This window comes from Ceratotherium simum, chromosome 31 (genome assembly GCF_057802395.1).
Source record: "Ceratotherium simum simum isolate JZ-2026a chromosome 31, ASM5780239v1, whole genome shotgun sequence".
NCBI classification, from domain to species: domain Eukaryota; kingdom Metazoa; phylum Chordata; class Mammalia; order Perissodactyla; family Rhinocerotidae; genus Ceratotherium; species Ceratotherium simum.
In genome coordinates, this window is record NC_141930.1 from 34,187,456 (window position 1) to 34,203,966 (window position 16,511).

The 16,511-nt window shown below is 38.4% G+C and overlaps 1 pseudogene; it reads left to right on the forward strand.

The window, feature by feature from the left end:
• The window catches only part of LOC147913063 (uncharacterized), a 64,046-nt pseudogene extending 48,771 nt beyond the window's left edge, over positions 1-15,275 (forward strand).
• The last annotated feature ends 1,236 nt before the right edge of the window (positions 15,276-16,511 follow it).

Here is a 16,511-nt window from a genome sequence, read left to right on the forward strand (position 1 = left end):
TAGAAATGCAGACTTGCAGGCTCTACCATAACCTACTGAATCAGAAACTCGGGGAGGTGAGGTCAAACAAGACGTGGTTTAACAAGCCTTCCAAGTAAAACATACTAAAATTTGAGAGTCATTGACAGTATACAGACAGTATATGAGCATTCAAGTTGGTAGCAGCTCTTTGCAGATGAAGGACGAGCACCCGGAGTTGAAATATGGAGTCTGAGGATGAGTGAAGCTAACGCTAAGCAATGCAGATCAGAAAGGTGTGAAACAACTTGTATTTGGTTTTCTGTCACTTGAAACATAAAGAATCCTGATGGATGCAGCTAGTCCTAAACAGAACTAACCCTGGAAGGTGAAGACTGGAAGGAGATGACTAGGACGCCAGTGAGAAAGCATAAGCTATGATATCATCTTAGAAATATATAGTAAAAGATAGTGTCAATAAATGATCTCAACATACGCTACATAGAGAAATGACAGAGCAGGAGATATTGTTGCAGAGAAGACAAGGGGAAGTGTAAAATGACGAGAAGAGAAGAAACTCACCCTCAGTGCTGTTTAAGTCCAAGAAGAATTTTTTTTTTAATGACAAAATACTGTATATGACTGAATTGGGGGAAGTTTCAGTGCAGTCAGATTAATATTTGCATTATCTCTATACTTAACATGATTATGATTAAAGACTATATCATTATGCTAGAATTATCTTTCCTTAAGGACATGAAATAGCTTAATTTTCAAGACGTAACATGTATGTATTTGGAAACCTTTTATAAATAAAAATGGGACAATTATAAAGGAAGTCTCCAATATTTCAAGGTGCTTTAAAATATTTTTGTCTCGGGGCTCGCCCAGTGGTGTAGCAGTTAAGTGCACATGCTCTGCTGTGGCTGCCCAGGGTTCGCAGGTTTGGATCTCAGGCGTGCACTGACGCACTGCTCATCAAGCCGTACTGTGGCGGCGTCCCAAATAAAGTAGAGGAAGACGGGCACAGATGTTAGCCCAAGGCCAATCTTCCTCAGCAAAAAAGGAGGATTGGCATTGGATGTTAGCTCAGGGGTGATATTCCTCACAAAAAAAAAAAAAAAAAAATTTTGTCTCCTAAATGTGCAGTTCTATTCATATTTTTATCTCATAAGCAATTCCAAATAATGTTAAAATAAAATTTTACAAATATGTATGACTACAGTGATGTATAGCTTGAAATGTTAATAATGATAAGCTATCCAATCAGTAAATGATTAAAAAAGTAACTTGAAATCTAAATTATTGTTTTTTATTAAATTTCTTTTTTTATAATGTTTTGTATTTTAAGTGACCTTTATAATCTATATCATTATAATTCACTCATATGTATTGTGTAAGCATACTTCAGTAGAAACCTTTTTAGCTTTCTATTGTGTGTCATATTGGGAACAGAGTCAATAATTTGCAGATACCTTCTGAAACCAGACACAGCCACTATATATAATTGTATGTGTGCAATTAAATGTCTAAGGTCCAAAAGCAAGAAGCTTTTGTCCGGCCCATAAGAATGTCCCCTCTTTAAGATTTTAGAGTAGGCCATTTTCATTTCTGGAGTACAAGTGAAGAATTCAGAGGTAGATTCTTCCCAAAAACACCTCCCTGAGAGGAAAAACATACTTGTCAAAATTTAAACTGGCTCCATCATATTAGGAGAGTCCCATTTGATGGATAACAGCAGTAAGACTCTAGATACCATCTGAACCGAAACCAATGCAGTGGTTTAAAGATCTGCCAACATGATGTCATGCTGCATCATACAAGAAGGGTACGGTCTGGCAAAGGTGGCAAAAAACATTACATTTCTGCTCAAATCTTTCAGAGGTGATTGTTTTATGAAACCAAAGGCCAAGAAAAATGTTACAGGTAATATTCTGAAAAATGTGACATAAACTACAACACAAAAATTAAAGTGCTCTTACTAAGCTGAAAAGCTGCCTGAGATGTTAAGAATCGATGGTATTTTTTCTTTCTTTTACCAAAAATATCTGGGATGCACACACACATTTTCCATCTGTAGGTATTACATATGTTCATAATGTCAATGTATGCATAGCCTTTACTTCCGCATTTCTTGTAATTATATGCATATATACATGCATTTAAACATAGGCAAATATATTTGAAGTATATATTTTATGCAAATATATGCATGCATAACTTTTTGGATAATAATATAATCTAATAACTTTTGATAAAAGTTATTAAAAGAAAATTTTGTTGGATTGAAGTGCTCTTTTGCCAATAAATATGCAATTCTGCAATGTACCAATTACATAGTAAATAAGTGATCAACTCAGAGTAAAGGGTAGCAGCCACACTTCACATTTGTTAAACGGGTGTTACTTTTCCAAAGCATTTTCACATTGTGCCATGGCATTCTCAAAATAAATATAAACATCAGGTTACCTTGATGTTTGTGTAAAGTTGAAAGTAAAAATACATGAAAAACATAAAATTAGATGAGGTCCCAAATATTTTTTCAAAATGTTCAGTTTTAATTATAATTCATTGTAATTTTACTTGAAAATTCTTGAGAGCATTGCTCTAGTTCCCTTTTATTTGCCTATTAAATTTGAGTTCTAAGTTGCTCTTCTGTGGTGCATGAAAAATAAAACTTCTGGACAAAGACAACAGATGACTGCTAAAAAAAATAATCATCCCCTATTTTGTTCTCTCACTATAGACATTTTACATGCAGGAATATGGCAGATTTTTGTTTTTGGGTTTTTTTTTTGGTTTTGGTGGGGTTTTTTGGCTAGCAATTTATATTTTCCACAACCAATATAGTTCAATAACATCTGACGCAGATGTTAAATTCAAATTGTAAATTTGATCATAAATTACATGTTTATCAAAGATTTTGTAAAATATAATTTTACTAAATTCAGTTAGTCCATAAAATTTATTTGTAGGAAGAAACTAAGTGGATTTTATATAATGTATGACAAATAATTTTTTATTTTAAAAAATCTTTCTGGTTACTGATCCTTGAGAACAATGTGAGGCAAATGTATATAGATAAGTCAATCACTTTAAGCAAGACTATAATAGTAACTATTGAAACAGAACACTCATGAAAACAATTTAATTCTAATTAAAATATCTGTAATTCTAAATATTTTTCAAATAGTTTCTTAATTATTAACAATGACTCAGATAAGAATAAGGAGTCCATAGCCTGGTTGTTAAGAACCGTGAAGAGTCTGAGATTTCACAAGCTAACAACTTACTTGCAAGCTAACAATTGAACTGTCACAGTTTCAAGGGTTCTGGCAGAGTAATGAACTCCTGGGTCAGAGATTAAGGGCTTAATTATTCACTCATAGCACAACAAGCAGCATGAGCATCCATACATTGTGTCAGTTTTCCTTGTCTTCATGTCCCACAGGGGTGACATAGATGTGTCCAGATGGGTGACAGTACATGGAGTGGGTTGCATTATGGTCAAGGACACTTGAGCTGGGAGAACCCAAATCTTTTATAGCAGGCATTAAACATCCCTTGCCTTCTGCTCTGCAGAAAGACATCACCTTTCCTATGCTGGACATTAAGCATGCTTGCTCTTTGCTCTGGAGGGAGATGCTATATCTTGTTTCTAAGGCTCTTTGCTATAAAAATTATCCCTGAAAAGATATCTGAAATAAAGCATAGTAAGAATACTTGGGGGAAAATAAGAAAGAAGGAATTATTACTTAAATGTGTCAGAAGAACAAATTGATGATAACCTGCTAATGCTTTCCAGGATACCACACAGATACCACAATCTTAAGACTGATAAGTACCTTTCTTCAAAGGAAAATAAAAGAGAAAAACCATGATCTGCCAAGTGTTAATAGAAAATTGGATTATCAATTAAATGCTGAGCAATCCAGGTGTCTGGGACATATATAGTACATTAACATTCATATATAACTGGGTAGTATATATTTTGGAAATGGCATGGGCTGTGCAGTATGTGTAAATCACTGCCAAGTTTGTTGCCTAATTTGGTTTAGTGAGAGGAAATACTCTGAAAGATTTGCAGTAATGATGATCTATCTGTGTGGGTGTGTATATAGTGTTTCTGCATGAATATTTACACTAGGTATTAATAGTTGTTGATTAGCACATTCATTGAAAATTAGAATTGAGTCAGTCATTAATTTATCCCAACAACTCTCCTACACAAAGGCTTACACTTCTAGGAAAACTCTTTTGTTTTTTGTTTTTAACCTGAACATTCAGTGAATTAATTGGATACCAAGGTAGTCAGAAAAATCTGTAATACATTTATGTGGAAAGAGAGAAAAGGCATACTCAAGGATAGAGCAGAAGTAAGGGAATGGAAGACTAGAGGTTTAAATGTGTGACAAGGATGGAAAGCAGCCAACAGAAAGGAAAAAAGGACTAGAGAAATATTTTGAAGTATTTTTTAATCCTTAATCTTAAGCTTTCGGCCTTATAATTTACTCTCCTCATCTTGACAGATTTTTAAAAAAGGTTTAGAATGGGGAGTTGATAGACCACTCTAGTTTTTTTCACACATTTAATTTAGCATACATTTGTTGTTGCTTGCAAGACAGTGGCATATTTTAGACAGATTTATGAAATCATTTTGAGATTGGAAAACATTACTGCTATCATTGATGTAAGACTAGCTGAAAGCAAACTTTCTTGAAAAAAATGATCACACTGAGAACAACAAGGAAAACAGAGATGCAAAAAAATTGGAAATAAGCCGGGGTTATATTGTGTTATAATATGAAAGGCAACCAAATTTAGGGCCACTTAAATGTCAGCAGTTTACAATGTGCAGACCCAGAAAGCAAATTGCATAGAACAACAGAAGATCCAGCCCCAGTCCAGATGTCAAATACCTGCTGGTTATTACAGCCGGGTGTGAGGGGGCCTGTGGACAGAGGATTCTGAAGAGTATAAATGTAGGCAGCTAGAGCCCCTGTGGAGGGGACAGTGATGTCATGGACTAAGGTGGTGAATGCAGATGGAGACTGGACATAGAGCAGAGTAAAAGGCATGCCTATTGTGGGAAATTTTGATGTTCATGTACCCAAGGAAAGAACTAGCTGACAGTGTCAGTTATGACAGCAAAGGCAAGGTGAAAACAGAAGGACATTCTGCAGTTGGAGGCAGAAATGATCACTTCCACCAACATGGCAGTGCAGCATGGTGATGTGCCTGTGGGTGACTGGCAATGAGGATGTCAGAAGAGCCACTTTCTGAGGTCACAGAACACCAGTGTGCATAGCTCTTAAAATGTTGAGAGACAAAGGAATATCAAACTGTGTCAAATTCAAATTCATGTACATTCATAAGAAATAAAAATGTCAGACAGGAAAATGTTCTATTGTCACACCTGATGGTTTGAACTTGAGTAATTAATTAAGGTTTAAAAAACATTACCATATCCACATAGAAGGTGGCAATTTTCCTTAGTACAAGATGTTAATTTATCAACTGATTTTTAAATTTGTGAAAAATAACATAGCATTAATCTCAATGCTGCTAAAAATAAACTTTCTTTTCTATACTCAAGGTAAAGTCATTTGGTAATTTATACTGATTTAAATTATCCAAATAATCATTATAGAATTTCTTAAGAGAATGAAGTTGTCATAAAAGTTGAGCATTATTGAATCAATGTTTTCTAGGACCTAAATCATTGCAAAGTTCATCAGAAATCTGGAAATGTAAATGGGGGTCCTGGGCTTATTGTTTCCAGAATCATCCATCCCTCTTTATTCAACTCTCAGTGTGTGAAATGCAAACATGGAACTGGTTCTCTTATGCCGTCTTTCAGAGTATCCTGAAGATACATGGAGATAAATGCTCTTGACCTTTGCTTTTATCCCTATTAGATAATAAAGTTTAAAAACAAAAAACTGAGGCAGTTGGTGTCCAGATGGCAGCATAGGCGGACTCTGAACTCACGTCATCCCACAGACACAACAAATTTACAACTACTCTTGGAACAACTACCCCTGAGAGAGAACTGAAAACTGGATAAAAAGAACCCCTGCAACAGGAGACAGTGCTGACTGAGGTGGAAGAGGCAAAGATTTCCTTCTGGAGAGAAAAAACATCACCTTAGTGAGCCACGATGCTTCACAGCCACCCGGGAGCTATCCTAAGGTATGAAGCCTTCCCTGGAGGAGTGGGAGATCTGAGCGGGGGAGTGTCACCACAATAAGCAGCTTTTGGATTCAGCACAACCAAGACAAATGTCTCAATACCTGGGTTTGAGGCTACTAACAACAACAGGGAATATCCACAGAAAAGCTATCGGGCAGAAGGGGAAAAAAGCCTGCTTTTACAGGGCCCACACACAAATTCACCCATTTCAGAAAGCAACCTAAAATCACCAGAAAGAAAGGTGCACAGTCCTTTGGTGAAGAGACTCACCTGATTGATAGGCTCTGGGTGCAACTCAGCGAGAGGTCAGACCTCACCAGGGACTGAGACATTGGCAGCAGCCATTATTGTGACCTAGTACAGGTGTGCTGACACAGACGCTGGCAGATGCCTTGTAGTTTTTCCCCTGGCCTGTTAGCGCAGGGTCTGCCCCACCCACTAGAGCACTGACATAATCCAGCTCAGCCAGTGCAGGCAGCCTGCCCTAGGGACTGGGCGGGGCTGCCTGGATCCTCTGCAGCCAGGTGAGTGGGTCTGCATCTGCAGGGCAGGCCATGCTTGAGGAGTGGGTGGAGGTAGAGTGTGTGGAGATTCTGCAGTGGGTTGAGTCTGCTTCAGTGGGTCAGGGTGCACACATGGGGCAGGACTGTGTTGACAGTGTGTGTGGTCCTGTGGGTGGTGGGGCTTGTCAGCTGCAGCAGACTTGTGCTGCCCCAACAGCCACATAGGGGATCCACCTCATCTTCCAAAGCCTGAGACAATTGGATGTTCCCGTGCCTGGCGATGGCCCCATTCAGCTGCAATCCTGAGACAGCTGACAATAACCTTGCAGACTGGAGGCCTACAGCAATTGTAAGCCCCTATGCCTAGCAATCAACCACACTGGCGGCCTACTCACTTAACAGAAAAACTGCAACAGAAAGGTGCTATTAGACCTAGTAGCCAACTATGCTGGGGCTCCCCATGCCCAAGAAAGTGGACTGAAGGGTCCATAGCAGCCAAACACAGCTGAGCATTACAACCAGCTGGCCAGGGAGACAGCCTAGCCTTCCTGGGCACCTGCAGTAAGAGCAACCCCGTCACAACAGAAGGACACACATAGCCCACACAGGGGTCACTCCTGGAACATTTGGAACTGGTGACGAGAGGGAAGCACACTGCTGGGCCTCATAATACATCTCTTACATAAGGCCACCTCCCCAAGATCAGGAGACATAGCTGACCTACCTAATTCATAGACAAAAGCACAGAGAAAGACGCGCAATAAGGAGACAAAAGAATACATTCCAAGTAAGAGAATAGGACAAAACACAAGGGAAAGAACTAAATGAAACAGAAATGAGCAATCTACCTGACAAAGTGTTCAAATAAAAAGTCATGAGGGGGGCCATGATGCTCAATGATGTGGGGAGAAGAATGGATGAACTCAGTGCGAACTTCAACAAAGAATTGGAAAATATAAAATGAACCAATCAGAAACAAAGAATATGATACTGGAAATGAAAAATTCACTAGAGGTACTCAATAGCAGAGTAGATTATACAGAAGAATGGATCAACAAGCTGGGTGAAAGACTAGAGGAAATCACCCAAGCTGAGCAGATGAAATAAAAAAGAATTAAAAAGAACAAGAACAGTCTAAGGGACCTCTGGGACAACATCAAGCACACTAACATTCGTACTATAGGTGTCCCAGAAGGAGAAGAGAGAGACAAAGCGGCAGAGAATCTAATTGAAGAAATAATAGCTGAAAACTTTCCTAACCTAAGGAAGGAAGCAGACATCCAGGTACAGGAAACACAGAGGGCATCAAACAAGATAAACACAAAGAGGCCCACACCAAGACACATTATAATTAAAATGTCAAGAATTACAGATAAAGAAAGAATCCTAAAAGCCACAAGAGAAAGGCAACAAGTTACACACAAAGGAAACCCCATAAGGATATTAGCTGACTTCTCAGCAGAAACCTTACAGTCTAGAACGGAGTGGTAGGATACATTTAAAGTGCTGAAAGGAATACAACCTACAACCAAGAATACTCTACGTGGCAAGGTGATCATTCAGAAAGGAAGGAGAAATAAATAGTTTCCCAGACAAGCAAAAACTAAAGGAGTCTATCACCAAGAAACCAGCTTTACAAGAAACGCTAAAGGGACTTGTTTAAGTGGAAAAGAGAAGACCACAAATAGGAATAAGAAAATTATCAAAAAAAGAAAAGCAATAAAATCACTGGTAAAGACAAAAATACTGTAAAGATAGCAGATCAACCAGCTATGAAGATAATATGAAGGTTAAAAGACAAGAGTACTAAAATTATCTATTTGTATGATAAGAGGGAAACAGATACACACACACACAAAAATAGGTTTGATATGATATAAAAACCATAAAATGTGGGAGGAGAGGAGTAAAAGAGTAAAGCTGTTAGAAAGAGGTCAAACTAAAGAGATCATCAACTTAATATAGATTGCTATATACTTAGGTTATTATATATGAACCTCATGGTAATCACAAACCAGAAACCCATAATAAATACACAAAAAATTAAGAGAAAGGAACCCAAACATACTACTAAAGAAAGCCATCAAACCACAAGGGAAGAGAGCAAGAGAAGAAGAAAGGATCAGAGAAGAATTACTAAAACACCCAGAAAAAAAGTAACAAAATGGCAATAAGTACATACTTTATCAATAGCTACTTTAAAGGTCAATGGACTAAATGCTCCAATCAAAAGGCATAGGGTGGCTTATTGGATAACAAAGCAAGACCCATATATATGCTGCATACAAGAGACACACTTCAGACCTAAAGACACTCACAAACTGAAAGTGAAGGGATGGAAAAGGATACTCCACGCAAATGAAAATGAAAAGAAAGCCAAGGTAGCAATGCATATATTAGACAAAATACACTTTAAAACAAAAACTGTAACAAGAGACAAAGGAAGGCACTACATAATGATCAAGGGAACAATCCAACAAGAGGATATAACACTTGTAAATATCTATGCACACAACATAGAAGCACCTAAATATATAAAGCAATTATTAACAGCCATAAAAGAAGAAATAGTAACACAATAATAGTAGGGAATTTTAACACTCCACTTACACAAATGGATAGATCATCCAAACAGAAGATCAAAAAGGAAGCACTGGCCTTATATGACACAGTAGACCAGATGGACTTAGTAGATATATACAGAACATTCCATCCAAAAACTGTAGAATACACATTCTTTTCAAATGCACATGGAACATTCGCCAGGATTGACCACATATTTGGCTGCAAAACAAGTCTCAATAAATTTAAGAATATTGAAATAATACCAAGCATCTTTTCTAGCCACAATGGTATGAAAGTAGAAATCAACCATAGGAAAAAAATCAGAAAAGCCACAAATATATGGAGATTAAAAAAAAATGCTACTGAATAATGATCGGGTCAACAAAGAAATCAAAGGAGAAATCAAAACATACCTGGAGACAAATGAAAATGAAAATATGACATGCCAAAATTTATGGGATCCAGCAAAAGCAATTCTAAGAGGGAAGTTTATAGAATACTGGCCTACCTCAACAAACAAGAAAAATCTCAAATAAACAATCTAAAAGTGCTTCTAAAGTGACTGGAAAAAGAAGAACAAAGCCCAAAATCAGTAGAAGGAAGGAAATATTAAAAATCAGAGCAGATAAATGAAATAGAGACAAAAAAATCAATGAAACTAAGAGCTGGTTCTTTGAAAAGATAAACAAAACTGACAAACTTTTAGCTAGACTCACCAAGAAGAAAAGAGAGAAGGAGCAAATAAATAATATCAGAAATGAAAGAGGGGAGATTTCAATTGACACCACAGAAATACAAAAGATTATAAGAGAATACTACAAAAAGGTAAACGTCAACAAATTGGATAATCTAGAAGAAATGGATAAGTACTTAGAATCATACAACCTTACAAAACTGAATCAAGAAGAAATGGAGAATTTGAATAGACCATCACCAATAAAGGGGTCAAAACAGTAATCAAAATTCTCCCAAAAAATAGAAGCCCAGATGGCTTCCCTGGTGAATTCTACTAAACATTCAAAGACTTAATAATCTCCATCCTTCTCAAATTCTTCCAAAAAATTGAAGGGGAAGGGAAGCTTCCTAACTCATTCTAAGAAGCCAACATTACCCTGATACCAAAACCAGACAAGGAAAACACAAAAGAAGAAAATTACAGGCCAATATCACTGATGAACATTGATGCAAAAATTCTCAAGAAATACTAGCAAATCAAATACAACAATACATTAAAAAGATCATGCAGCATGATCAAGTGGGATTTATTTCAGGGACACAGGGATGGTTCAACATCCTCAAATCAATCAACATGATATACCACATTAACAAAATGAAGAATAAAAACCACATGATCATCTCAATAGATGCAAAGAAAGCATATGACAAGATACAGCATCTATTTATGATAAAAACTCTGAATAAAATGGGTATAGAAAGAAAGTACCTCAACATAATATAGGTCATATGTGACAGACCCACAGCTAATATCATTCTGAACAGAGAAAAACTGAAAGCTATCCCCCTAAGAACAGGAACCAGACAAGGATGCCCACTCTCACCACTCTTATTTAAGGTAGTTTTGGAAGTCCTAGCCAGAGCAATCAGGCAAGAAAAAGAAATAATAGGGATCCAAATTGGAAAATGAGAAGTGAAACTGTCACTATTTGCAGATGACATGATTTTATATATAGAAAATCCTAAAGAATCTGCCAAAAAACTTTTAGAAATAATAAATGAGTATGGCAAAGTTGCTGGATGCAAAATCAACATACAAAAATCAGTTGCATTTCTATACACTAACAATGAAGTAGCAGAAAGAGAAATTAAGAATACAATCCCATTTACAATTGCAACAAAAAGAATCAAATACCTAGGAGTAAACTTAACCAAAGAGGTAAAAGATCTGTGCACTGAAAACTGTAACACATTGTTGAAAGAAATTGAAAAAAACACAAAGAAATGGAAAGAGGGCCGGCCTCATGGCTTAGCGGTTTAGTGCACGCGCTCCGCTGCTGGCGGCCCGGGTTCGGATCCCCCGGGGGGGCGCAACAACGCACCGCTTCTCCGGCCATGCTGAGGCCGCGTCCCACATACAGCAACTAGAAGGATATGCAGCTATGACCTACAACTATCTGCTGGGGCTTTGGGGGAAAAAATAAGTAAATAAAATTAAAAATAAATAAATAAATAAATAAGTGAAAAGCCAGTCTACAATTGTATGAAAAAAAAAAGAAATGGAAAGATATTCCATGCTCTTGGATTGGAAGAATTAACATAGTTAAAATGTCCCTATTCCTAAAGCAATCTACAGATTCAATGCAATCCCTATCAAAGTTCCAATGACATTTTTCACAGAAATAAAACAAAGAATCCTAAAATTTATATGGAACAACAAAATACCCCGCATAGCTAAAGGAATCCTAAGAAAAAGGAATAAAGCTGGAGGTATCACACTCCCTGATTTCAAAATATACTACGAAGGTATAGTAACAAAAACAGCATGGTACTGGCACAAAAACAGACACACAGATCAATGGAACAGAATCGAGAGCCCAGAAATAATCCCACACATCTATGGACAGCTAATCTTTGACAAAGAACATACAATGGGGAAAGGAAAGTCTCTTCAATAAATGGTCTTGGGAAAACTGGACAGCCACATGCAAAAGAAGGAAAGTAGACCATTGTCTTACACCATACACAAAAATTAACTCAAAATGGATTAAAACTTGAATGTAAGGGGACCGGCCCAGTGGCGCAAGCGGTTAAGTGCGCATGCTCCACTGCGGCGGCCCGGGGTTCGCTGGTTCGGATCCCAGGTGCGCACCAACAGACTGCTTGGCTAGCCATGCTGCGGCGGCATCCCATATAGAGTGGAGGAAGTTGGGCATGGATGTTAGCCCAGGGCCAGTCTTCCTCAGCACAAAAAAAAAAAGAGGAGGATTGGCAGATGTTAGCACAGGGCTGATCTTCCTCACACACAAAAAATAAATAAGTAAAATAAAATAAAATAAAAACTTGAATGCAAGACCTAAAACCATGAAACTTCTAGAAGAAAACATAGGCAGTAATCCATTCGACATTGGTCATAGCAGCATATGTTCAAGTATGATGTCTGACCAGGCAAGGGAGACAATAGAAAAAATAAACAAATGGGACTACATCAAACTATAAAGCTTCCGCACAGTAAAGGAAATCATCAACAAAACAAAAAAACAATGTAAAAATTTGGAGAAGATATTTACAAACCGTATATCTGATAAGGGGTTAATTTGCAAAATATATAAAGAACTCATACATCTCAACAACAAAACTAACAACCCAATTAAAAAATGGACAAAAGAATTGAACAGCCATTTCTCTAAAGAAGATATACAGATGGCCAACAGGCACCTGAAAAGATATTCAGCATCATTAATTATCAGGAAAATGCAAATCAAAACTACAATGAGATATCACCTTACACCCGTCAGAATGGCTACAATTAACAACACAGGAAATACTAAGTGTTGGAGAGGATGTGGAGAGAAGGGAACTCTCATACACTGCTGGTGGGAGTGCAAACTGGTGCACTATGGAAAACAGTATGGAGATTCCTCAAAAAATTAAGACTAGAACTACCACACGATCCAGCTATTCCACCTCTGGGTATTTATCCAAAGAACATGAAAACAGCAATGTGTAAAGATACATGCACCCCTGTGTTCATTGCAGCGTTATTCACAATAGCCAAGACTTGGAAGCAACCTAGATGCCCATCAAGGGACGAATGGATAAAGAAGATGTGGTATATATACACAATGGAATACTACTCAGCCATAAGAAACGATGAAATCCGGCCATTTGTGACAACACTGATGGACATTGAGGGTATTATGCTAAGCAAAATAAGCCAGAGGGAGAAAAAATACCATATGATCTAACTCATAAGTAGGAGATAAAAACAACAACAACAAACACATAGAGACAGAGATTGGATTGGTGGTTACCAGAGGGGAAGGGTGGAGGGAGGAGGGTGAAAAGGATGATTAGGCACATGTGTGTGGTGACTGGTTGTAATTAGTCTTTGGGTGGTGAACATGATGTAATGTACACAGAAATTGAAATATAATGGTGTACACCTGAAATTTATATAATGTTATAAACCAATGTTACTGCAATAAAAGAAAAAAAACAGACGCATGTAAAAAGCACCTCCCGTGCTGGTTACGCAACAATGTGAACGTATTTGATGCCACTGACCTGTATGCTTAAAAATGGTTAAAATGGCACATTTTATATTGTGTATGTTTTACCACAATAAAAAAAGCACCTTATAGTTTCTAATAAAAAATAAAAATAAATAAATAAGTAAATAAATAAACACAAAATACTTAGTCTAATGAACAATAAATAAATACAAGAATGTGAGCATTCTTCCAAACAAACTGAAAATGACCTGGAGCACAACTTGTATGGCAAAACTAATGTTTCTTTAACTTTCATTCCTATAAAGCTCAAGGTGCTTTTGACAAGATCCCATAGGCCCCCTGGAGGAGGCTTGCCCCTTGCTGCCAGCGTAGCATCCCCAGCACCCAGCGCACGTGTGTGTCTGCCACTTGGTGGGCACATGATAAATATTTGAGAGATCTCACATCATGTCAGGGTCGCTGGAAAAGGCGTTTATGGATAAGCTGGGGTTTGAATTTTAAAAGAGTAAGGAAGTACTTAAAACAATATAAAAAGAAGAAATAAATGCAAGTTGTAATTGCATACATATTCAATGTGGAAACAATCGGATATCAGTTATCGGGGTTACTGAAGGGAAAGGGTAGCCACTGTAATCCTGCACTTATTTACAGTTGGCTTTGGAGTTCACTGTATGAGTTTTTTTCTTATTAAGCCTATTTCATCATTTTTTAAGCAATATAAGATAAAATTACTTTGTATTCCTTAAAAACACATCAGTAAGCAGTTATTAATTTCCTTTTAAGTCCAGTCTTATTGCACAGAAAGTGATGTTAGTATAATATAAAATCTATTCATCTTGGCAATGGGAGGAATAGTGATAATTCCCAAATGCCAGGAACATTTGTATTGATTTTGGAATGTAATTTTGACTTACTTTAGAACATGAATGTGTCTGATGCTCTCAGAATTCATAGCACTTCAAAGTAATAATAACTCATGTCTCAGAAACAATATGTATACGTAGCCTTTCATTTCAATTCAACTTAACTTAGCACTTGATTTCTACATGCCTGGAGAGCACCGACACAGGAATACAGAGATGTTGACGCCAAGCCCCTGCCCTCTGAGAGCTCTGGAGAAGGAGACCAAAGAGAGAAACGCAAGACCCAGCAGCGTGGGCTGCGCTGTGATGGGGCCACCTTTCCAGAGCCCTGAGCCCTGGCTGCTGAGGGCAGGGAGCGGCTTCCTGAAGGCAGAGCATGGCTGATATGGGTGATGGTGGGAGGGAGTCCCGGGAGCAGATGAGGCCAAACGCTGAAGGAAGAGCGGCTTCTCAGGCAGTCCAGGGAAGAGTGGAGGGAAGGCTGTCCAGGGAAAGCAAGTGCCCGTGCTCAGGCCCAGGAGGGGGATTGTGGAGACAACACAAGCACCAACCTCATACAGCGATGATGCACTAAGACGGGGAAAGCGGCCCCCGGGCTGACGAGCTGGGGCCCCAGACTCGTGCCCGGGTCTTTGGATGTTTGAGGACCAGCGATGAGTCTGGCACGGTACAAACCCCGTCTGAACGAATTCTCCGGAGTTATTTCTACATTATGAAGATAAGGAAACAGACTCGGCGAGGATAGAACATTTTCCTAAATAATCCTACATTTGCTTTTATGGTACAATTGAATATTTCTTTTGGTCTGTAAATCCTGGTTCTGCCCACAGCGGCACCGTGATGCCGCGCGATGCTTCTTGATTGGAGATCCGTCGAGGGAGACGCGAGCCCGAGCTGCCAGCCCGCCGCGCTTCTGCGCGCTGCTGTCGCCCCTTCCCTGGGGAGAGGAGGCTGCTCCTCTGGTTTACGATGACCTGAGGCGGTGTCCTCAGGTGGTGAACTGAGCAGGCATGTGACTTCAGTCCCTGATAGGACCCCCTCACATACACGTGTGTGGAAGAAATAAGCCCCCCAAATGACGACAGCACATTGATAGGGAATCCGCAGTGCAAGGGGGAGCCCCAAAATGCTACAAGACAGAAAAAAGAAGTGAAAGAATTTTGAGTGGAAAGGCCATAGCCCCAAACAAACTATGACAAGATTGCGGTGGCCGTTGTGAGCGGATTGTCTCTCCGGGACTGGATGGTCTCTGAGCTCAGAACCAGAGGTACCCCTGAAGCCTGGAGGCAAGTGAGCCCGAAAGCCAGGAGTAACTCCGGGCAAATACCCACAGCTTTTTCAATGAACAGAGTAAATTTATTCTAGTGATTCTTTAGGTTAAAAATGAGGAAACAGCTGTCCTAGAATAAACCCTCTTTATTCTTACAGCACAGGAATCCCACAGACTGAGGTCAAACCCCACGACTGATTCTGAAGTGAATGTGAAAAACGTGGGGGTCAGATTTCTCATCAGGGCAATTAAGGCTAAACAACAACCCAATGACATCTTCAGAGCTCTGGGGCAAAACGTTTTTCACACTATCCTTCAAAAGTAGGTGAGGTAGAACGAAGGCCTTTTTGGACCTGAAAAGATTCACAAATTTTACCTTTCATGTATCTTTTCTCAAGTAAAGCAGTTGAGTATATAAAGAAGCATATAACTTAGAACGTACCATTTAGTAAAAATATACTAGTGTAGTTCTCATATTCGGGCAGGAGTAACGTGCAGCGTGAGGAGGTAACATAAATGAGCTCCATTTCTTCTTTCAGTAGATTCCATCTAATCATGATACATCATGAATTAGAGATATAAGCATATTATTTAGATTAAAGTTGGCAGTCTAATTAATAAACTAATAAAGGACTATAAGAAGATCTAGGTTCTTCAATTCTCAGATCTTTTACTAAATAGATGCTTGGTTTATATTTTTCTGTTTATTCACTTGTAAAATGAAATATTTGAGCTAAAATTCTCTGTAAGGTGGCATTATTTCAGGGAAATAGTGTAGGTGTTAAAGTAAACAGGTTTGCATTTAAATTTTCCTTCCATAACTTCCAGACCTCAAGTCTCCTTGTCAGAAATAACATACACTTCTCAAGAAGGGCAGGCTTGCTTTTGTTACAACACACTTGAATCTCATATCTAAGTACATTTCCTTATATCCTTCTCCTTTCAAGAAGCTTAGAAGCATCCAAGTTGT